A 20261-nucleotide genomic window follows, 5' to 3' on the forward strand; every position below is an offset into this window, starting at 1 on the left:
CTTGGTATCTGATACTGTGCATCGCTTTCTTAATGACCTGTCCTGGGCACCCTAAGCAACAAGGCACTGTGGCCTTGCTGCAAGGAAAGAGCACAGGCTGTAGCTGTCAGCTGAGAGAGAGAGAGAGAGAGAGAGAGAGAGAGAGAGAGACACACACTCAGGAGAGACTCAGGCAATGCCCACGTGCAAGGAACGAGCCAGCTGGGCACACAGCCCCCTTCCGGAGCCTGCACAGGAGATGCATTCGTGACGTGAGTGACAGCAGCGCCAAAGAGGCGAGGGGGCTTCATGGGGGCAGAGTCCAGGCTGGCAGGGCCCACCAGTTTGGCTGCCCCTGGGCATGCTGGTGCTCAAGCCGTCGCACACAGCCTGGCCACCTTTCAGCTCCCTCCATCCACCCCTCTCTACTCTCTCCACAACCCGCCGCCTGTCTGGCGCTCCCCAGGGTCATTCTGAGCAGGCCTCCGCGTGGCTCACAGCCAGAGAGCATCCCAGCGGCTTCTTGTTGCGATTGCCACGGTTACGATTTCCTCCTGGGATGGGATTGCGGGAGGATTTCTGTTCCTTGGAGTCAGTCAGAAGAAACCAGAGCAGATGGTTCCTCTGACAGCTGCTGCCTTGGGGAAGACAGCTCCACCGCGGGCCCTGCTGGGAGAGGGCCAGGGCGGGAGAGACCGCCCAGCTCCGCCTCAGCTTCACGTCGCGGCAACTCGAGAGTTCCCGGGGGACACACATTTTGCAGGCAAGGAATGCTTTTTAGCATCAGACGCTTGCCAAGTCCTCGGGATGCTTCTAAGCACCCCAGGTTTTTCACTCCCACCGCTCCTGGTAACTTCGGGAACGTGTGAGGGAGTGTCTGCAGCCAAGCGTCTCAGGAGGAAGCAGTCCCAGCCCTCGCTTTTGGGTCCTCACATGCATGCATCCATGAAAATGACTGCCCGGGAGGCCGCCAACGGCATCGCCATGGAGAGGCACGGTGGGGTGGGGCCCAGCCTAGTGCGACCACTTCTCAGCTACAGGACCTGGGCTTGAGCTCTGGTCCAGGTTCTCATTCTAAGATGTAGACGATGAGCTGATGTGGTTTTTGACAGGATTAAGTACAAAAAAAAAATAGGTCACGTGTTTAGGGGTAGTTCAGGCTTATGGGTAACAACTGGTGTTATTGTTTACGTATTTGTGTGTGATGTATTATTTATGCTACTATTTATGTAACTGGTAACAACTGGCATTATTACTTACGTAGTTCAGGATTGTGGAGCCTGCACTCTGGCCACTGAGAGACCTGGATGATTTTATGGGACCGGCATTGTGGCACAGCGGGTTAAGCTGCTGCCTGCGATGCCAGCATCCCATATGGGCTCTGGTGCCACTCCTGGCTGCTTCACTTCTGACCCAGCTCCCTGCTAACGTGCCCGGGAAAGCAGCACAAAGAAAGTGGTCCAAGTGCTTGGGCCCCTGCCACCTACATGGGGGAACTGGATGCTGTTCCAGACTCCCGCCTTTGACCTGGCCCAGCCCTGGCTGTTGTGGCCATCGGGGAGTGAACCAGTGGATGGACGGGCTCTGTCTCTCTCTCTAAGTATGCCTTTAAATAAGCAAAATAATACAAACCTTTTTTTTTTTTTTTTTAAGACCTGGATGACTTCAGATAAATGATCTAAGCTTCAATTTCCTCACTTGTGCAAACAGATCCCTGATACGCCCCATGCTGTGACACTGCTAAGTGACACAGGCCAGACACAGAAAGATGAACGCTGGTTGACTCTACCCAACGTAGTCAAATTCATGGACACAGAAAATAGAGAGGAGGCGTTCAGGGGCTGGGGGGGCGGGAGGCAGTGAGGAACTGTGCAATGGGTAGGGTTTCAAATTGAGAAAGTTCTAGAGCTGGATGCTGGTGATGGCTGCATAGCACTGTGAATGCGCTCAACGCAGCTGGCTGAAGTGGCACATTTTATATCATGTGTGTTTCATCACATTAAAAAGATCCAAGGAGGAGGGTCGGCCCAAATAACACAGCTGATTATCACTGGAAATCAATGTTGGGAATTCACATTATACTGAAACACAAGAACAAGACAATCAACAGGTCACAGGCACGCACACAGTGTGATGGCTTCTGTCTCCCTAACCCCGTTAGCTCAGCAACCATGACGCCCTGCATGGTCTCCTCCCACTCACAACGCTATGGCAGGGCTGGGCCATATCTGAAAATTCTGTTCAACCATTCTGTTTGTTTCCCAAACCATCCTCTTGCATTCTCCTAACATTTCTAAACCAACTGACGTCTCGTTTTGCACAGATTCCAAAGCTCTGTGCTTTTCGGTTGTGTGGAAAACTTGGAAAAGGTTTTATTTTTCTCTCCGGCTCAGTCTGCTGAGCTAAGTCTGCTTCTGTACCGTGACCAGGCAGCTTCCCAGCCACGCTGACACTTGGGTGGATGAGCTGGGATGCAAAACAGAAGATCTGCGGTAGGTGAAGTGCTACGTTTCCAACTCAATCCATGGATCAGCAATTATTTATTCTGTGCTGAGACAGACATTGTGGGAGATAACAGTGGGTTTATGAATTGCTTAATCAATACATGAATATGCATGAAGTGGCTGTTCTGTGCATGACACGGTGGCAGCATGAGACGAAGAAGGATCCCAAAGTAATGGAAATAAGGATTAGCCTAGATTACAATCTATTTGTGGGCTAAGACATAGGCATGAAGACAGCTCACAAGACAAAGTATTAGTGCCAACTGCTAAGTGAGTTGTCAGGGCCTGCAGACAACTCAGAGGACAGAAAGGGCTGGCAGCGGAGATGAGAGCCCATCAGAATTCTGAAGGACGTGTGGGACTCTGACAAGCGAAGGGCAAGAAGCACCTTTGAGCTGGCAAAGTGAAACAGCTGGTACTGCGGCAGGAGGCGCTCACCGTACTGCTTCCTCTTCCGTTTCAAAAGAGCTGCCGAGAGTGTGTGTTCCTCGTAGGAATGGCCCTGTGGGGACCGCTCCAGAGGAGGCACGATCTCCCGGGGGAGGGACAGGGTGGATGGAATCTCAGGACAAAGCTGGCTGCGGGCATGGCGTGTGCAGGAAGTGGCCAGCCCTTCCAGGAGTCAGGAGAAGGGTTGCACAGCCTGGTGTCCTATGGGGAGGAGGGGCCGTGAGTCTGACACTTGGGTAAGTGGTCACGAGGCGAGGCCATTTCTGCAAAGGGCGGGGGCGGAACAGTTAGCAGGCACAGACAAGTTCAAGGAGAGGCGCGTAGTTCAGAGTGGGCTGTCTGGGTGTACAGCAAGCAGGTTCAGATGCTGTGGGGGAGGAGGCTCAGAGGAGGGCCTTGCTTTTCTGGCTAAGAGGCCTCAGCAGGAATCCAAGGCAAAGCCAGTGGTCTAGGAGCAGGTCCCTGTAGGGGCCCTCAACAGGGTGGGGGCTCTTCACTGCCCAGAGGCTGCCCCGAACACTCAGTGCCCCCAGATGATCGAGGATCACTCAGACGTGCTGGTACCCTAGGCCACCACTCACTGTTAGCAGCTCCCATACGAGGGGTCTGCAAGACCCATCCCCTGCTCTACTTGTGCCTAAGCAGAATTACCCACGGTTGTGTTAACGCTCCCAGCTTTTCTCTCTGTAGTGATTAATTGATGAAATAAGTGAACTACTTCATGACCCAGTGTCAGTTAATATGGAGGAATTAGATATCAATAAGGAGAAATTTACATACTCTTCTATTGACACTGTCACTTTACTAATACTTCAGAGGAGGGACCCTCTGGGTCTGATTGCTAGTGCCATCCCTGACAAACAGCGAGTGAGAGGTACAGAACAGGATTTGGCTGGCAGGACAATTCTATTCTTAATGTGCTAGGCTGGAATACAGCAGTGATACCTTGACTATGAATTGATCATACAAGTCACATGTTTCACAGAGTCCTGGAGTCCATGAGAAGGGATCCTAAGGACCTGCTGGTCCATGCTGGAGCTCTCTCTGCAGAGCCTTGTGTTGGGAGACTTTGGGGGCAGCCCAGTCCAGGCAGAGGGTGCAGGCTGGGAGCGAGCTCCCCTTTCCACTGGACTGCTGCGTACGTGCTGTGCTTCTCTTCATCGGCCTTGGATTCACCCCGGTGCTCCTGCCCCATGGTAGCTCTCTCAAACCCCTCAGTTAACGATCAGTGACAAAACAGCACCACAGCCTTGGCTAGGGAGCGCCAGGACCACTGGGGGTGACAGAGGGAAGGGACTGCAGAGGCAGCACATGTCATGTGTAACACCAATGTCTCCAGGGTCATACATCTACCACCCACCCACCCATCCACCCACCCACCCATCCATCCTTCTATCCATCCACCCACCCACCCATCCATCCACCCACCCACCCATCCATCCACCCACCCATCCATCCATCTACCCACCCACCCACCTATCCACACACCCACCCCTCCCTCCATCCATCCATCCATCCATCCACCCATCCTTCCATCCATCCACCACACTACCCTCCTTCCTTCCTTCCTTCCATCCATCTACCCACCCACTCACCCATCCATCCATCCATCATCCATCCATCCACCCACCCATCCATCCATCCATCCACCACACTACCTTCCCTCCCTCCCTCCCTCCCTCCCCCCCTCCATCTGTCCATCCGTCCACCCACTCAACCACCCACCTACACACCCACCCATCCACCCACCCATCCACCCACCCAAGCACCCATCCACCCACCCATCCAATTCATTACTTAGTTCATTCAGCAAACACACTGAAGATCCATGCCATGCCATGTGGTCTATGAGGTCCTGGGAACCTACTGCTGAGACAAAACAAACAAGACCCACAACTGGCCCTTGTCAGCTCCCAGTCTAACACAGAAACAGGCATTAATCAAGGAATCACAAAGAAACATAAAGCACAACTGTGCTAAAGGTCACCATGAGGCAATATAAAAGGGCCGTTAACCTGCAGGTCAGAGAAGGCTTGTTGTGGGAGTATCAGTGAGCTGAAGCAGGCAGAGGGCAGAACCAACAGGTGACAGAAGACGAGAGGGAGTGGTGGGCAGTGTCACTCGTCGGGGAATGACATGTACAAATTTCTGGGATCTGAGCTCAAACCCTAATTTCTGTTCCTTTGAGGTACAGGGCCTTGGCCAGGCCATGCAACTTCTCTAGGTTTTGGTCGCTTCACCTTCAGAAAACAGTCTGCTTGTGTGAAGTCCAGCCCAGGGTGGCTTCTCCGAGCACCACCATCTGAGGGTGTCCTGGTTCCCTCCTCCATCCCTTACCCCCTCTCTCCCTTCCTTTCTTCTTCCCTCTCTCCCTTCCTTCCTTCCTTCCTTCCTTCCTCCCTCCCTCTTCCTTCTCCTCCCTCTCTCTTTTTTTTAAGTAACAGAGCTCTAACCTATCTGCCACATAACATCCTTACCCAAATTACACAGTGTAAAGCAAAGCTTCTCCAGTTGAAGTGGGCATGAGGATCCCACCTGCTGGTCCTCCGCCCCCTAATCCCTAAGGCTCTTGTGGGGCGCGGGGAAGAGGGAACTAAAAACCACTCTGTTCATCGTCTACACCACAGAAGCCAAGATTTGCCTGGCTTCACAGCAGAAATTACACACCCAAGCGTAAGTTGCTCAAGATGAGATGGAGCCATTCTGGGGAACGCACTCTTCCAGAGAGAGAGAAATCCTTGCTCCTGCACAGCAGAGTCAGCAGGACACAGTCACGGGCAGAGTCCGAGAGGTCAGCCACCTGCATTCTCGGAGCCACCACTCTTTGCAAGACAAGGACTCAGCGCCAGTCACGGAAGGGCTTTGAGCCTCAGTCTCCCCGATTCCTAGTGGGGAGGGAGTACCATGGCCTCACCGTGTTCCTGAGTCAGCAGGGCTTTGAAGCTCTCAGCTAATTATAAATGACTATTCAATTTACTGCAATAAAAGGCAGACTTCATTTTTACAAATGATGGAGAAAAGCCATCTAACCACTCCCATGTGTTAAAGGAAAGCATAAAGTACTAAAATACATTTTAATGTGGCTTATTATTGGTCTTATAAAAATTCTTCAAAAAAATAAAAAGTCCAAGCAGTTTTGGGAACTGGTCACCTGTGGTGGGTTGCAGTGCAGGCCATTTGGAGGGCGCAGTGTTTGGATTCAAAAGCTGCTGGCGTGTTATGGCGCGGTCCTGACGGATTCCCTCTCACCTTCTAGGCAGAAAGAAATATCCCAGGCTCCCTGTGAACCTGAAGAGCCAACGCGAGGAAACACCGACGGGAGCTTGTCTAAGAACCCTGGACAACGTGGATATGCACACTACTTTTTTTTTTTTTTTTTAATTTGACAGATAGAGTTAGTGAGGGAGAGAGACAGAGAGAAAGGTCTTCCTTCCATTGGTTCACCCCCCCAAATGGCCGCTACGGCCGGAGCTATGCCGATCCAAAGCCAGGAGCCAGGTGCTTCTCCTGGTCTCCCATGGGGTGCAGGGCCCAAGGACCTGGGCCATCCTCCACTGCACTCCGGGGCCACAGCAGAGAGCTGGACTGGAAGAGGGGCAACCGGGACTAGAACCTGGTGCCCATATGGCATGCCGGCGCCGCAGGGGGAGGATTAACCAAGTGAGCCACGGTGCCGGCCCCCAACACTACTTTTAAATTTCAAATATGGATAAAGCTAAAGAAAGCTCCGGGCCTCACTGTCACACACTGTGTTACTGAGAGAAGTGGCAATAAGCGCAGTGAACAATGACAAAGTCGTGTCCACAGGATCTCCCCGGTGGGCTGTGACCACACAGCAACCCTGGGAGGTGGCACCATCACCTCCTTTTCAGAGAAGAGGTCAGGCCCGGCCGTGACTTCACTCACTTTCTGCTGCTAAAGCCTGCTCAGCTGTTCAGCCCCCTCAAGTTCACCACAGCTACCATCAACCATCTCAGGAACAGCGAGACCACAGGAGCACTTGTTATTTACCAGTTAAATTCCGAGACGCTTCTTTACAGAATGACCATGCCTATGTCACCACAGGGCAACCGGTTTTCATTAGTGACTGCTACCTAGCAGGGAAGGTGTAGGGCGTGAAGAGCAACAATGAAAGGGGAAGGAAAAGGACATTTTAAAGGGAAGAACGCTCTACTGTGGGCAAGTGCTGACCTACTGTGGTCAAGTGTGACCTACTGTGGTCAAGTGTGACCTACTGTGTCGCGCTTCAACGTGTCCCCATTTTAACCCTCACCACGAACAGAAAATATGAACAAAATACAAAGCCAGGATGAGAGAAAGCAGGGGGCTGATGGAGCCATCAAGTCAGTCTTGGGGAACACAGGACACAGGTCATGAGTTGAACTAGTTGGGACAGCCATGTCACTTGCTTTAGGACTTGTGACAAAAACAAAAGGAAAGCCTCAATCAATCCCAGGGTTCAAGTTTCCAGCAGGAACTCGTGCTACAGGTCTGCAGGCATGCAAACCCTACGCCGTCGTAAAATTCCAGGGCATTTCTCAGATGGGTCACATGGGGGACTTTACGGTGCATAATGGCTGTGACTTATGGGTCACTCGCCGTGCTGCCGTGGCACTCAGCCAAATCGGCCCACACTGTCTCACGTAATTCTTACTACAGTACTTGCTTTCTTTTGCGAGCACAAAAACTATGATGCAGAGAGGTTAAAAATGACTTGCCCAAGGTTAGTCGAATATTGGGCGGCAGAGGTGGGATTCCAGCCTTGGTGTCCAGCTGTCGCGGAAGCACGCTCCCAGTGCCCCCTGGGTGGGGGATGCTGTCTCACGTTAGCGGGGGACGTCTCAACGACTTTCCTGTTTCAGAGCACGCATAGGTTTCATAAGGCTGATCCCTTGATGGAACTCGAGGGAACAGCCTGCAAATGTGCGTCCGTTACAAAGCAATTTTGCTTGGGGTAATGGGGTTGGGGCAGGTTCAGGTATACAACCTTATTTTTATTTATTTATTTATTTTTTTGGTGGTCTGGCTTTCTTTGCTATCTGGGTAAATCTACGGATCTCTCCAGGGCTCAATAAAACAGATATAACGCTATTTGTTCCTAACTACTCCGTCAGTTAGGAGACACTGAAGTCATGTGAGTGAACCATGGTTGGAACTCGGAACAAAGTACTAATAAAGTAAAAGTCCCGGTCAATAAACCACTGCAACGTGTTATCGAGTTGCAGTTGTCCATTTTCAAACTCAGTAGAAAGATGTGTTCTCTCTTGGTATTACTTCTGAAGAGAAGAGGATGGCAAGCTTACACTTCTGGTGTATTGAAGAGAAACATAATCAATTCTCTCAAGTCGAATTCTGTCCAATGTTTTGGCGACACCCAATATAAGAAAGCCTGTGAGTTAATGTTGAAGGTGAAGCATGCATACAACCTCAGTGTAGACTCAAGGGCACTGGGGCACCCTGTCCCAGCTGGGGACAACACTGGCGCATTCTGCATCTTTCAGCTCCCTCACTCAGGCCCAAGCTTTACTGGGCATGACAATGAGTAGAGGCTGGACAGACTGCTGTCTTACAGCAGGTGATCAAAGAGTCTCTCTTCTCCCTACCACAGTCTGCCCAATGTGTGCCAGACAGAATGACTGGGGCAGATTCCAGAGTGATGGCAGAACAGGACAGAGTAAGATCCTGCTGCTACAAGCAACTGCACGAGCTGAGTAACAAACGCAGCTCTTGGATTTTCAGAAAAGTAGGGGCGGTGATTCTGGTGCAGCAGGTTAGACACCACTTGGGAAGCACACACCGTGTGTTGGAGCGTCTGGTTCTGAATCCTGGCCCTGCTCCCGCTCCAGCCTCCTAATGTGCACCCTGGGAGGCAGCAGGTGGTGGCTCAAGTGCTCGGGTCCCTTCCACCCGCCTATGAGATCTGGATTGAGCTCCTGGCTTCAGTTTGGCCCAGTCCTGGTTGTTATGGGCACATGGGGAGTGAACCAGCAGATAAAAGATCTTTTGGTTGATCTCTGTCCCTCTGTCTTTAAAAACAATAAAAAGTAAGGGAAAAAAGCAGACGGCTGAGATAAGAAACCAAGAGGAAAATTTCCAGGTACAAAAATCAAGAACGCACACTGCAACAGTGCCTGATGCTTAAGCTGCCTGGAATAGACAGCAGTATGAGTTACTGTGGCCCAGTGTTTTTTTTTTTTTTTTTTTTTTTTTTTTGTTTTTTAAGATTTATTTACTTGCGAGGCAGAGTTAGAGAGAGAGGTCTTCCATCTGCTGGTTCACTCCCCAACTGGCCGCAACAGCTGGAGCTGGGCTGATCTGAAGCCATGAGCCAGGAGCTTCTTCCAGGTCTCCCACGTGGATACAGGGGCACAAGGCCTTGGGCCATCTTCTACTGTTTTCCCAGGCCATAAGCAGAGAGCTGGATCAGAAATGGAGCAGCTGGGACTCAAACCAGCGCCCACATGGGATGCCGGTGCTGCAGGCGGATGCTTTACCTACCATGACATAGCGCCAGCCCCAGAGTCTAGGTTTTAACATCAACCTGAGGGACGAGGGTCTGGCCCACATGCAAGAAGCTGGAACTGAGAGTCCTCCCTAACGTGGGTACCCTGTACCCTGAAAGGCTGAATCCTGGACCCAACCGCAGACTAGGAAAATATACTTACCCTTGACACAGAATGGAGAAAAGGAATCTGTCTGGGTCCCGAGACAGAAGGAGTCTACCCTGAGAATCACAGTCCCGGATATGAGCCTCACATGGACTCAGGGACCCAGGCAGCCAGTACCGCAAACCCTCACGATAAGAAAGTAATGGAAGACTGGTGCCATCCCTAGGGTAGCTGGGAGAAGGAAATGCAGAAACAGCTCTGGAGAGAAGGCTGGCCACAGGAGACCAGCTCAGGAAACACTCCAGGGAACACAACCTCACAACCAAAGACCACAGAATGAGAAAACAGCTTGTTATGTGCCCGTCATGACACAGAGCACAGAAGGGTGAGTACCCCAAGGATTTCAGAAACAGCAACCACCTAAGAAACACGTAAAATAATTAAAAATTAAACATCTAGGAATGTTTAAAATGCTTAAAGACAAAATGAGCACAGGAAAGGAGATTATGAAAAAAATAACAGCAAGCTTGACAAAGACCTACATACAATGCATGGAAATAAAAGTACAGATGTGACTGTAAAATGAGGCAGTGAAACAGCAGAGTAGACACAGCTGAATGGGGAGTTAGTAAACTGGAGGACAGCTGTGCAGAACTGTTTAGACTGTGGTAGAGAGAAGTAAAGAAATGGAAGGTGTGAGTGAGGTTAGGAAAAAACAGGATAAAATATGCATATCAAATGATTGTTCTCTAGAAGAAGAGAGCTCTAGTTGAAGATGCAATGACGGAGAAGTTTCTAGAATTAACAGATTCCTCAGACTCAGGAAGCCCTGAAGGGGATAAATGAGAAGTCAGCGTTGGACACATTGCAGTGGAACAGTGGAACACCAGGAGAGATGACCTCAGAAATAGCTACAGAAGAAACACAACTTGAAAAGGAATAACGCAGAAGTAGGTTTTTCCGAAGTCTCAGAGAGGGCAGGCAGTAACGGCATATCAACAAAATGTCAACCCAGCTAAGCTGTCACTGTAGAATAATGGCAAAACAAAAACATACTCAGAAAAATTAGAGAAGTTTATTACTCAAAAACCTTCAATGAAAGATCAGTGGGAGATAGAAAATGGAATTAAAACATTTATTTTTGGTACAAAAATTTTTGAAATCCATTCAAAAAGTTCATAGAAATGTGTATATAGGGGCTGGTGCTGTGGCACAGTGGGTAAAGCTCCCACCTGCAGTGCTGGCATCCCATATGAGCACCAGTTTAAGTCCTGGCTGCTCCTTTTCTGATCCAGCTCTCTGCTATGGCCTGGGAAAGCAGTGGAAGATGGCCCAAGTCCTTTGGCCCCTGCATCCGTATGGGAGACCTGGAAGAAGCTCCTGACTTGGGACCAAGCCCAGCTCTAGCCGTTGTGGCCCGCTGGGGAGTGAACCAGCAGATGGAAGACCTCTCTCTCTCCCCCTGCCTCTCCTTCTTCCTCTGTGTAACTCTTTCAAATAAATAAATAAATCTTTTTTTTTTTTAAAGAAAAGTGTATATAAAAAATTCTATGTATGAATTTCAAAAATTTTTTTAAAGATTTATTTTATTTATTTGAAAGACAGAGTTACAGAGAGAAGTAGAGTCAGAGAGAGAGATCTTCCATATGCTGGTTCACTCCCCAGATGGCCGCAATGGCCGGAGCTACATTGATCTGAAGCCAGGAGCCAGAAGTCTCTTCCAGGTCTCCCACGCGGGTGCAGGGGCCCAATGACTTGGGCCATCTTCCACTGCTTTCCCAGGCCATAGCAGAGAGCAGGATCAGAAGAGGAGTAGCCAGGACTAGAACCAGTGCCCATATGGGATGCCAGCGCTTCAGGCCAGGGCTTTAACCCGCTGCGCCACAGTGCCAGCCCTTCAAAATTCTTTTAATTCACTTTTTTTTTTAAATAGGAGCACTCTGAAGCACCTGTGCATTTCAGGTAGAAGAAAACTAAACTCCAACAGGAACGGACGTGAGAAGCTGTTAACAAGAAGATGGTGTGGATCACAAGCTGACAAAAGCCTGGCTTCCTGTCTACCAGGACTGTCTTATGTCCCAGTTCCCCAGAGACAGACTCCATTTTAGCGCCTACTCCTCAAATCACCCTCATTTGGGGTAACAGCCCAGAGAAGCGGACCTCCTGTCTCGGCCATTACCTTCGGTCCAGGCTCCCAGACAGCCTGGCAGCTCGCGGGAACACCTGCTGAAGCCACACTGCCAAAGAGCTGCAGCCCAGCCTCTGGGTTCACTGTGCTAGGTGATTTCCTGGCTCTCACCTGTGCTAGGTGATTTCCTCTGGGCGAGTCACTGAATCGAAGCCTCAGTTTCGACAGCTTTAAACGGGACTAATGAGACATTCTTTATAAAGCCACGCGCTGGGTAATGATGGCGAAGCATTCTGAGGAGTGTGTTAGGTGTCATCACTGGGCAAACACCAGAGTGCACTATGGTGGCTGCAGCACCAGACGGACCCTGATGGGACTGCCTTTGTATACGGGGGCCACTGCTGACCATGACCTTGCTATGAAGCGTGCAACTGTGTATGAGATCTAAACGCAGCCTGGCATCAAGCGACTATTCCATAAGAGCAGGCAGTTACTAGAATAAATCTTGGCAGGCCAAGTTTTATTAATTTATTTAATGACCAATGCAGGCCGGCACCGCGGCTCACTAGGCTAATCCTCCGCCTAGCGGCGCCGGCACACCGGGTTCTAGTCCCGGTCGGGGCGCCGGATTCTGTCCCGGTTGCCCCTCTTCCAGGCCAGCCCTCTGCTGTGGCCAGGGAGTGCAGTGGAGGATGGCCCAGGTGCTTGGGCCCTGCACCCCATGGGAGACCAGGAAAAGCACCTGGCTCCTGGCTCCTGCCATCGGATCAGCGCGGTGCGCCGGCCGCAGCGCGCCGGCCGCGGCGGCCATTGGAGGGTGAACCAATGGCAAAGGAAGATCTTTCTCTCTGTCTCTCTCTCTCACTGTCCACTCTGCCTGTCAAAAAAAATAATAAATAAATGACCAATGCACACGTTTACAGTCAGAAAAAGTTCTGTGTCCTGGATTTACTAAAAAGGAAAGAAAGCAACAGGAGCATGATTGCCAATTAAAGTTGGGGTACCGTGTGTGCGGCTTTGGGTGTCCCTGCCTGGGCGTCATCACACACACTAAGCCTGCTGTCTGAGCACCTTGCTCTGTGTGACTTGTCCCCTCCCCTGGACTGCCACTTCTCCTGAAAAGCACGGGCAGGGAGCAGGCTGTGTGAGTCTTTTTCTGACAATTCCCAGGCTTCTTTGAAACGATCATGGACAATGGAATTAAAAGATAAATTTATTTTGGTGCCAGACATTTGAAAGCCACGCGTAGTGTGTTCATAAGCTGCATCTCCCATGGACTTGGCGAAGATCCCTCTAAGCACAGATATCAAAGACTTTTTATGCCAAACAAAGTGATCTTTTAATTCCATTTCCCATGAACTTTTGAAAGTTCCTTTGTATGTTCACTGTACTTGAGTTGGAAGACACGTCCTGGTTGGTTTTGCTTTTTACAGCCGCTCTCTGCAGTACCCTGCAGCCATGGGAAAATCAAAACAGAGCAGAGAAAGGCGGCTGATGTGCTGTTCTGCTTTCACCGGACAGAACAAAGCCACGAGAAGTGGACCCGTGTTACAGGGGGAGGTGATGGGTGGCAGAACAGAGCCCCTGGGGGGCTGATGGCTCTGTGCCGTGGCCAATCATTTCCACGACTCATTAAAGGACACCCACCTTGGCCTCTAGGTATAGACAGAGGTCTAGTCCAGTGCCCAAAACAGTCACTCACAAAGCACAGGTGAGCGTCTAGGGAGAAAGTTGGGATGGAGGGACCCAGTATCTTCTTACACTGGAATAGACGTTTGCATCCGAAGGCCGAGTCCTCAAGCAAGAGTGCCCAAGGGCGCTCTGTCCCTGTTACCTGCCAGATGGACTGCTGTCCACGGCGGGCCCCTGGCCACCACATTTTTGCAGCATTTGTGGAGGTGACTTTGATTCATCACTTTTTTTTTTTTTTTTTTTTTGCTTTCAGGATTTAATTCATTTATCTGAAAGGCAGAATTACTGAGAAAAAGAGGGAGAGACAGAGATGGAGACGGAGACAGACCGACCTGGCCACAACAGGCAGACTGGGCCAGGTCTAAAGCAGGAGCCTGGATTCCCTCTGGGTCTCCCACGTGGGTGCACTTGCACCATCTTCCACTGCTTTCCCAGGCACATTATCAGGGAGCTGGATCAGAAGTGGAGCAGCCGGGACTTGAACCAGCACTCAAATGGTACGCCAGTGTCGCAGGCGGCAGCTTAACACGCTGGGCCACAACACAGGCCCAGATTCAGCACATTTCTCTCTGCCTCAACGCTCCCCAGTCAAGACCAAAGGGTCTTGCAGTACCTAAAACAAGAGTTTCCACTTTGTTTTGGACCCATTCCAACAGCTGGGCCACGTACTTCTCAACCTCATGTGCTCATGGCGGCCCTCAGGAGACAGCCAAAGGGCTACGTGACGTGCCCTTGGCGCCCTGGCAGTGGCCTCTCCGGGACTCCGCACCTCCCTCTTCCTTCCCTCTTCCTAACACAGCTCTGGGCGAGAGACAGGGAGGCACAGAGAAGGAGCAATGCGTGCGATGTCGCAGGAGGCCTGGGGTCCCGTGACCCAGGCCTCCCCTTCCCCACCTAGGTAACCCTGAATGGGTGCTACTGTCTCTGAGCCTTGGTCCCTGCGTGGGGACCAGCGGTCACAGCAGCTCTGGATACTGGGTTCCATAGTCTCCAAGAGCCTCCAGGCCAGTGTCCGGTGAGCACAGACAAGAAGCGAGGAGGGGGGCTGGGGACCCCAGAACTCAAAGTCCACTTTGTTCCGCCCACTGGCTGCAATCACTTACAAACATAGGGCTCCTGGGTGGGGAGCCCCTAAGGCATCTGCAACCCGACCTGGCTGTGGGTCTGCTGAACAAGGGGCTGCAAAGCTGCTAATTGGGTTTGGCTAGTTGCCGAGTCACTGTCGGGTAAGGTCAAGTCGCTCTGCACGGATGATGGGCTCCGTCCTGGCGGCAGCCGAGAGCTGCCCGTGATGGGCGAGAACAGGGCGGGAGTGTGTGAAGACGCAGCCCGGATCCCGCTCTCACAACTGATGACGAGTAATTAACATCTAGCCGGCCATGACTAGAAACCACCACCACCTCATTTTGCCGCTTGTCTCTTAATTACGTACGCCCCCTGATTTTAGTTCTCGGTGCACGGATTTCTGAGGGGGCGGGGGAAAAACCCAGGGAGCCGGGGCCCTGATGTTATCAGTTATGACATCTCCTTGGAGCAGGAGGAGAGAGAAGAGGCTTCAGTGTTTCGTATAAATCACTGATCTGTCCCTTCTCGCGATCTTGGCACATCTCAATGGAGACATCCAGTGAGCCTGGTCCTTTACAAAACCACCACTGGGCACCGGGCGTGGCCAGGGGAAGCCCCAGGGAGCAGCCTTCCAGCATTGACAGAGTGATGTGCCATTACGCCAGGGAAGAGAAACACCTGCGTACTCGGGCAGCTGTCAAATGGAAGAAACTCACAAGTGCTGTTTTGTCTCACCGACGGTGTGTGGATGAACAGTGACCTGGTGCCAAGGTTGCTTTGTGGATCTGGGGCCATGGAGCAAAAGTGTGGGGACTGGGGGCACGTTGGGAGGAGTTGTCTTCCTGCGCACAGCCCGGGGGAGCTCCTGGCTAGCACAGGCTCCCCCCAGGCCCACCCTGGAGCCAAAGGTGTGCAAGGAGGAGTACCCTTCCTCTTCCCGTGTCGGGGAGGGGGTGGGTGTTCCACTCACGACGCTCAGGAAGGATCCTTGGCTGTTTCTTTTAAAGGATTTCCCACCTGAATGAATGAGGTTGCAGGCATAGTGAATGGCTCATTCTTTCTATTGCTTAGATCATTTATTTGAGAGTGTGTGTGTGTGTGTGTGTGCTGGTCCTTTCCCAGCTGTCCTCAATGGCTGGGGCTGGGCTGGGGCAGAAGGTAGGAGCCGGGAACGTGAGCCAGGTGTCCCACGTGAGAGGCAAGAGCCCAGTAACTTGAGTCATTACTGCTGCCTCCCATCTGGAGTGAAGAACCAGAGACGCGAATCAAACCCAGTGGCTCTGATGTGGCAGGGTAGGAGCCACATCAGCCCACTGCGACGGCTCGTGCTTGCGTTTGCTTTCTGCTCAGCAGGGCAAGGTTGATTACTGCTTGCTGAGAACTGCATTATTTTTATTATTATTATTTCATCAAGCTCCCAGGATAGCAACGCCTGACACACCCCCCCCCCCCCGAGGCTGGACAATGCCATTTGCCTAATAAACTGAAAGCAAAGGCAGGAAGTCCAGGTCCACAGGCTTGGGTCAGTGCACCGGCTATCTCAGCCTTTCTCCCCAGATGGACACCCCAAGGAGGCTCGGCTTCCGCAGCTTCCCGACGTCGTTCAAAGCACCGAGCGTGGATCCTGTGGAGGGCCGTGTTCCCAGACACTGCCTACCAGACCGAGTTTGCCCTGGACACATGCTCCAACCTAGAAACAATGCGGATTGGAGTGTGAGGATTTTAGCCCCGTCCCTCCAAACCCAGCTGAGCTTGGAAAAATGAAGCCAAAAATCCTAGGTGGCAAGGGGAGGGGAGGGGAAGAGAAGGGGAAGGGAAGAGAGGGGAGGGGAGGGAAGGGGAAGGGAAGGGAAGGGGAGGGAAGGATAGGGGAGGGAAGGGGAAGAGAGGGGAGGGGAGGGGATAGAAGGGGAAGGGAGGGGAGGGGAGGGGATAGAAGGGGAAGGGAGGGGAGGGGAGGGGATAGAAGGGGAAGGGAGGGGAGGGGAGAGGAGAAGGGGAGGGGACAGGAGGAGGGGAGGGGAGGGGAGGGGACAGGAGGGGAGGGAAGGGGACAGGGGGAGGGGAGGGGAGGGGAGGGGACAGGAGGAGGGGAGGGGAGAGGAGAAGGGGAGGGGAGGGGAAGAGAAGGGAGGGGAAGAGAAGGGGAAGGGAAGGGAGGAGAGAGGAGGAGAGGGGAGGGGAGGAGGAGAGGAGAAGGGGAGGGGAGGGGAAGTCCAGCAGGAGGGTGTCCAGCAGGAAAGACTGAGAGCTCCTACCAGATGTGCTGACCATGAGACACACCTGGGGACGAGCGGTGTCTCACGGAAGGAGGGCCCACCAACAGCCATCTTGGAAGACGACCCTGCCTTTCTCCTAGGCACCAAGAAACTCGTTCAATTTTCTGCCACCAAACTCACGACTTGCCCCTTCTCCCTCTAAGGCCGACCCCACCACAGCCTTCTGTGTTCCACTGCCTTCAGAGTGTTGGAGAGCTGCTTTCCCAGTGGTCCCCCCCCCCCCCCCGCATCGGCAGCCCTCCTTGCACCTGGGAGTCTTCCCTTCCCTCCTGTCAATCAACACACAGACAAGTCCAAGTCTGGTCCATCTCAAAGCAACTGACTCTCCTCTCCGGGCATCATGTCCACTTCCAGCCTCTCCTTCGCAGCCAAGCTTTCTGAAATGTCCCACCTCACCTCACTCTGTCCACTCTTTCCCCACCCTCTCTCTGGCCTCCGCTGTCTGGTCTGATCAGGGGGTGAGCCAGGGGCTGACACTGAACTTGTGCTATGTTTGCCAAGGGCTGGGTCTGTGTGCCCAGGAGAGGGGCTCCTGGTTGTCACTCCTACGAGGGCAAGTTCACAGCTGCCATACCCAGCATCCTGTACCCCACTGGCTCAGCCTTCCACATTACCAATTCCTACTAAGCTTTCTGCTGCGGCAGTCCTCCAGAAGCGCTCCGGGCTCCCCTAGCGTCACATGGTCCCTGTGTCGTCATGTCTGGCACTCGCCTGCGTCCCCCAGTGCCAGTCCCACCAACTCCGAGAGGGTGTCTCTCTTATCCGCTGTTGCATCCCCAGCACCCAGCACGATGCCTGGCCCCCGGCAGGGGCTCAGCAGATGTTGGCTGCACGCGGATGCACAGACCTCCTTACCTAGAGCAAAGCCTCCCGGGACGGAGCTCACCACACCCCAACCCTCAGCCTCCCAGGAGCTGTGTGCTTGCCCGGCTGGGCTGGAGAAGGCAGCAGGCAAACGCAGCCCCGAGTGCTTTGTGTTCCCTCATTAATGACAGCCACGTCGTCCCGAGCACAGGCGAGGAAGGCGGCCCAGCGGCCTGCCAACAGCTGCACTGAGCTTGTCGCTTTGGGACAGCAAGGATAGCATCTCTCTATGGCCTTTTTTCTCTGCAGACGGTAAAAATGTCAGGAGGAAGACGTTTTCACGCGGAGGATGAACCTGGGAGAGAACACACTTTGCACAGGGCTTTCGGCTCAGAAGGTGTTGGCCAGGGTCGGAGGTCTTGGTTGGAGGCGTGGCTGGGTGTCCAAGGACGGGAGTCCTGGGACCACTGACTACACCTGCTCCTCCTCCTCCTTGTGGGCAGCTGGATCTGTCCCTTCCTGGGGCACGAGCCCCCTTGCTGGCCTCCGTTTCACCAGCATCTCCCGTCCGGGCTGGCACCAGTGCCCCTGTTTCTGGCCCTCTCTGCCCTCACTGTGGCTCCTCCAGCCACTCTCCCCACCACAGCTGAATCTGATTATGTCACACGCTGCTGGCAAAGCTTAGCCAGCACTGTGGGGACACACACAGGAAGTCCCTGCGGGCCCTGTCTCTCCCCCTCTCTCCTCCCCCTCTCTCCTGCCGGTAGTGCCCAAGGTCTTCTCGCTGGTTCTTCGAGGCACTGTCACCTGCTGTTCTGCGCTGTGCTGAACGGGACGAGAGATGGAGGCCTGGACCTGCATGGCTCAGCCCTCCTTCACAGGCCTGTGCGTGTGGTGCATGCCTGTGCCTACGGAGGGAGGAGCAGAGCTAGGCAGCTGGGGAGCCTGCCTGGGACCACAGACGGAGCCACGCCCTCTCATGAAGCCACGCCCTCTCATGCGGCCACGCCTGTAACAACGCTGTATTCAGATCTCCACCTGCCCGATTTGATTCCTGGTTTACTTTATTTCACCTGGACTGGGTGAAGGGCGAGGAAGGTGCTTTCTTGGTCTCCCTCAAACCCTCAACAAACCCAGCCAGCTACTGTTGCAGGCAAACGGAATAACAAAGCAGTTGTATAAACGGATGCCTGAACACCAAGTATTCGGGCGGCAGCAGCTGAGCGAACTTGTCTTTGGCGATGGCTTGAGGCTTTGCAATGAGCCCTGTGTCGCCCCACAAGTTGCTGAGCCTCTCTGAGCCTCACTGTGTTACCAGGACACAGGAAGACGGCGTCTGCGGCACACTCAGCAGACTGCCCGGCACTCGTTGATAACCAGGGCTAACGCTCTTCAGGGTCACTCTTCACACTTGTGCCTGTGGCCGTGACCCCTCCGCTGGACCCCCGTCTGGCCCTGGCCGCCCCTGGTGAGGGGCATGTTCCAGACCTTGCAGCACCGTTGGTCTCAGGGTCTGGGAGTCTCAACGCCTTCTGCATCGTGTTCTCTTCCACCAGACCTGAGCACACTGTTTCCAGGGGTCCGTCTCCCCCTCAGACTAATATGCAAATGGGGGACTCCTGAAAGCCAGGGGTGAAGGCAGAGCTGGGAGGTAAGCGTTCTCGCCCCACAGCAGGGGTGGGGACAAGAAGGGGAGGAGTGGGCACAGGCAGGAGGGGCGAGGTGGGAGGCAGGGGACAGCAGTGGCAGTTCTCCTGGGACAGGGTTGAACCAGCCTGGGGGCAGGGTTTTTTTTTTTTTTTACTTTATATGTTAGAGCTACTTTTGATAAACTCTTGATCTTAAGATACGGCCTGGGGCTGGCACTGTGGCAGGTAAAGCTGCCGCCTGCAGTGCCAACATCCCATATGGGCACTGGCTCCAGACCCAGCTGCTCTACTTCCAATCCAGCTCTCTGCTATCACCTGGGAAAGCAGAAGATGGCCCAGGTCCTTGGGCCGCTGCACCCACGTGGGAGACCCGGAGGAAGCTCCTGGCTCTGGATTGGTGCAGCTCCAGCCATGGCGATCATCTGGGGAGTAAACCAGTGAAGATCTCTCTCTCTGCCTCTCTGTAACTCCGTGTTTCAAATAAATAAATAAATCTTAAAAAAAAAAAGATGTGCTCTGAATTGAAACATTTAAACAAAAATTAGGTTAGAATTAGCGAAGGTGGAGGCTTTGGACATACAGATTTTAAGGCCAGCTGATCTCTATATTCAGTCGTTTAAAACCCAGAGGCGTGCTGGGGAGGTAAAGAATGAGTTGATAACGGAACACATTCCAGCTAAAGAGGAGAGCGGATCATTCAGCAGTGTGACGTCAGCCCCACTTCTGACTCCAAGTGCAGCGTCAGCAGGTGCCGCGGCTCCTCCGAGCTGCCCTGCAGGGGAGGTGGCCTCCCAGGGGTCTGTCCCACCTTCACTCTGGCCTCCAGCTTTTAAGAGGCTCCCTGAGGACCCCTGCCATCAGGCACACTTGTGCCCTGATGGAATCTTCCACGGTACGCCAGGGTGGGCATGCATGGCCAAGGGCCTATGGCAGTTGTGAGAGCCCAGCACCAATGTCATGGCGCACCAGCTAACAAGCAAATCCTTGACTATGCTTTGTCCCCTTGGAAACCCACATTGTGACTCCCCAGTGTGGGGTCATAGGGGTAGAAAGTCAGGCAACCATAGGGTTTACAGAGGTGACTAGGGTCAGATAAAGTCAGC

General features: G+C 53.0%; 1 protein-coding gene and 2 long non-coding RNA genes across 22 annotated transcripts in view; 1 reads left to right on the forward strand and 2 right to left on the reverse strand.

Annotated features, from left to right (window-relative positions):
- Nucleotides 1-20261, reverse strand: part of FARS2 (phenylalanyl-tRNA synthetase 2, mitochondrial) — a 495105-nt gene that overhangs the window by 4158 nt on the left and 470686 nt on the right. The gene's annotated exons all lie outside the window — the stretch shown is intronic.
- Nucleotides 980-14135, forward strand: LOC149126845 (uncharacterized). The gene is made up of 2 exons (XR_016234859.1): nucleotides 980-2471; nucleotides 13615-14135. It is a non-coding gene; the product is annotated as an uncharacterized LOC149126845 (long non-coding RNA).
- LOC149126846 (uncharacterized) lies at nucleotides 12575-18513 on the reverse strand. 2 transcript variants are annotated; one of them, XR_016234857.1, is made up of 3 exons: nucleotides 17561-18513; nucleotides 16710-16781; nucleotides 12575-16116 (listed from the first exon to the last, which is right to left on the reverse strand). It is a non-coding gene; the product is annotated as an uncharacterized LOC149126846 (long non-coding RNA). The 2 variants fall into 2 exon arrangements; XR_016234858.1 differs by having other exon boundaries at nucleotides 16685-16781.

The sequence above is a fragment of the Oryctolagus cuniculus genome, chromosome 5 (genome assembly GCF_051225735.1).
Source record: "Oryctolagus cuniculus isolate XC-2025 breed Fujian yellow rabbit chromosome 5, ASM5122573v1, whole genome shotgun sequence".
In the NCBI taxonomy this organism is placed as follows: domain Eukaryota; kingdom Metazoa; phylum Chordata; class Mammalia; order Lagomorpha; family Leporidae; genus Oryctolagus; species Oryctolagus cuniculus.